The sequence below is a fragment of the Pteropus vampyrus genome, unplaced genomic scaffold (genome assembly GCF_000151845.1).
Source record: "Pteropus vampyrus isolate Shadow unplaced genomic scaffold, Pvam_2.0 Scaffold75, whole genome shotgun sequence".
NCBI lineage: Eukaryota > Metazoa > Chordata > Mammalia > Chiroptera > Pteropodidae > Pteropus > Pteropus vampyrus.
This window is the reverse complement of record NW_011888856.1, coordinates 5,087,090-5,090,757: the sequence shown is the minus strand read 5'-3', so window position 1 is coordinate 5,090,757 and position 3,668 is coordinate 5,087,090. Positions and strand designations below refer to the sequence as shown.

The following is a 3,668-nucleotide window of genomic DNA, read 5'->3' as shown; positions in this document are numbered from 1 at the left end:
CAAGGACCTTGTCAGCTTACGATCCCTTACTTTTTTATTTTTTATGCCTATAGCACCTGGTCTTCTTAGCTGGTCTCCCATCCAAGTACTAACCAGGCCCGACCCTGCTTAGCTTCTGAGATCAGACGAGAGCGGGCTTGTTCAGGGTAGCATGGCCGTAGACAGATTTTACTGATTCTTGATATGACTATTTTTAATTGGCTCCTAGACTATAACATAATTGTGGATATTATGCTATAGATTCCGGCTCTTAAATTTCTTTGCTTTGACTGGGCCAGGAGTCAGGAGATGTTTCTCACACGCAGCTTCTGCAGATGGTCACTGGCTGAGAGACACAGACATCTCATCGTAAGGAGGGGATGTTTACCTCCCACTTTTATTCTCATTCTTGCTCTTTAGAATTATTGGCTGAATTGGCTTCTTCAGCTCAATCCTTGGTATACTTCAGGGGTTTTGATTTAAATACATTTCTCTGATTCTTTTTCTGTTTCCCTCAAATGCAATTTCCTACCCTACGTTTTGGTCCTAAGACATGATCCTAAAAGAGGACTATTTATTGAGATTCCCAAAAGAGTTTTTCTAGACTTCTCATAACGTAAACAACTGTAATTTGAAGAACAGCCAGTTGTAGATATAGTGATAAAGTTTAACCAATTCAAATCTCAGCGAAGCTGAACAGCTGTCTATATGATTAAGTCTCAGTACATGGAAGTTCCAGGATTTAGCCAAAACAGTGGTCTTACCCAAATAATTTTATTCTTATCCAGAGAGAGAAAGATCCGATTATTAATCATGAAATCATGCCAGAATTAGAAATCAGAAAATAGCAAATTTATGCTTCAGGTTGGATAAGTGAGAGAATAAACAGAAAGAAAAGATGAGAGCTAGGTGTTTTGTTTGGGCAGGAGAGGACAGGATGGGGCAGAAGAAAGATGCTCAAATATAAAGAAAATAATAGAATGGAAGGTGAATTAAGGATACTGAAGTCTAATATTGCAAAATTCAGTTATTTATTTTGGTGTTCCCTTGACAAGGGCTTTGGCTTGATTATTTAGGCTGCGGAAGACGATTAAAGCCAGAGGACTGACATGTGGCTGAGAAGGATAAAAAGGTGGAGGCTAGATACGGAAAATATCTGATCCTTTGGCAGCAAGGTCCTGGATAAGGTCAAGGCCAGAAAGGGAAATCTGTGATCCCTTGGCAGCAAGGTCCTGGTTAAGTTCAGAGAGTTACTGATAACAGAATGTGGTAGGGCTGAAGAAGAGAAGGAACTAATTACACAAATATTAGTGATATACTTTTGATTAATTTATTCTTTCAATTTTAAATTCTACCACTTCCATAGAGAAGAGGTCTGCCCTTAGGTCATCTTGCCATTTCAATCCTGCTGTTGTATTTTTTCTACTATGTCGCCTTGCATTGAATTATTTCAATCTCCAAAATAATACTGGCCCAAAACTACATACGGTGATTTTGTATTAAGTATCCAAGACAATGTACGGGGTTGGCATCACAGCCTGGAAAACTAAAGTTCAAAATAGATGTACATATTATTTATGTACATATCCCTGAATTTAAGATGTCTTATCTGGGAATTGTTTACTCATTGAGTAGGTATTCATTGAATTTTGGATTGGCTGAAGTAGAAACTTCTAAAATCTATGTGTTTTTGAAATAAAGTTTAAAATAAAAGGATATTATTTTTCTTGTATTATGAATTTCTTTAATACCAATGTTATAAATATAAGACTTGCTTTGTTATGATTAATGAACAGTTTGAGGAGTTAATATGTAACAAGCAGTTATTGTGTGTCAAGTAATCTAGATGCTTTACCAACATCTCTTAATATTCGAGACATTTCTTGATATTACTAACTGCATTTTTAGAAGATTGATGTGAGAGTCAGAAGGTTAAATAACCGTCCTGCAGTATTTCCTGGGATCCTGAAGGTGCAGCCTGTCTCGTTTGCTCAGGCCCCTTCTCTTCCTGTCTTCCGCATCACTACCCCCACCTCCTAATAATTTCTTACCTAAAACAGTTTCACATTTTCTTCTTCCCTCCCTTCTTCGGTGCCCTCCTACATCGTGCATTCAAGCTCTAATTGTCTAGATCTGAAGAAGCCTTTCGAGGAAGTTATTTCTTGACAAAGTTTATTCTCGTATTATGTTCCCCGATTTTATCTAAACCTAGAGTACCCATTTAGCTTATTTATCTTGATATCGATGAGATTAGTAAGTATAATTCAATGGTTTTCAAAATACTTAAATTTGTCTCAATTAACTTACAGTCTCTTATTTGCAAAAGTAAGCCTATGTCTATGTATGTGTATACTTTCTATTTTTTTATGATATTGGTAAGTCTTAGCTTCATGTATATCTTTAAAAAATCACTTCTAATGATTACCAGTACTAGGAAGATAATATGCTTAAGAAATGTAATTTAATTAGCTAATAAGATCGGTGAAGTGGTAAATCAGTCAGCCATAGATGACATATTTGACACCATTCCTCGAAAGAAGAAAAGTTATTTGTTATAAGGCATGTCAGTCAGCTTTAACACTGTCATGGTCTCATGACAGAATTCTCAAGCTCAAAAGTACTTCAAAGATGGTGGGGCTGAGGCCTGTCATTCATGGGCTGCAAATCACTCTCCGGGCTTAAGAACGTCGAGTACCATTCAGTGCTGCCTCAATGTGTAGAAAATGCCCACAAAGTCGAAACCGTGACTTTTCAACTTCTGAGACAAAGCACAGTATGTCTCAACAATTGCTATGGAACATGCAGCAGTTCATTAAATACTGAGCAATGAAATAAATTTAGCACGTTTTTATAGTTTTATGAGCAGAGATTTTATTATTTGCCTGGGACAATCTTGAAATTAAGAGAGAAAAGAGAGAGGCAGCCCTGGGTATATTCTCTCGAGGTGTGGGAAACCTCGCTTCTTTCATTCATTCTTCTCTCCTCTCATACTCACTTGCCTTCGCCCCCTGGTCTTTTTTTGTGTCATCTCTGTCTCCCCTCTTTCTGTCTTTCGTCTGTCTGTCTCTGTCTCTGTCTCTGTCTCTCTCTCTCCCTCATTGCAAACACCCAACACATTCTGTTAAAATTAAGTCAATATTTCACTGAAGTTTGACCACTCAGAGTTCATTTTTTTAAAAAAACTCTCAACTCAAATGTCATTCATTATTTTAATTAAATAAGCATTACTGAAATCTTCCCACTTTGTGCAAGCAAGCTAGGTACTAGAAGATCACATAGAAACAATAAGATGCAACTCAACTCTAAACGAGGGAGAGAAGATAATGGATATTTATCATTGTAATATATCAAAATACAATGAATGATTTAAAAGTTATTCAAAGTACTATGAAAACAAGTTGGGAAATTACTAGCATTGAGTTTTCAATTTACATTTCAGATGTTTTAATTTTTGTGTACTTTTCTTACTATGTGCTTATAATTCAGGCAAAGATGAGTCTCTATGTTTTATTTATACCTTGTTCTTTTTATGCCATTTATCAATGGACTTATTAAAAAATTCAAACTACTTAGTGATCAAATTATATAATATGCCCCAACCAGGAGAAAAAGAAGGAACTGTCGCCAACTGATAACATATTTCGAGTCACAGAAATTAATAAAGAAAACAAAACAAAAAACAAGAAATG

General features: G+C 36.0%; 1 pseudogene; it reads right to left on the bottom strand.

Annotated features, from left to right (window-relative positions):
* Window positions 1-44: 44 nt before the first annotated feature.
* LOC111741280 lies at window positions 45-163 on the bottom strand (annotated as a pseudogene).
* Window positions 164-3,668: the final 3,505 nt, after the last annotated feature.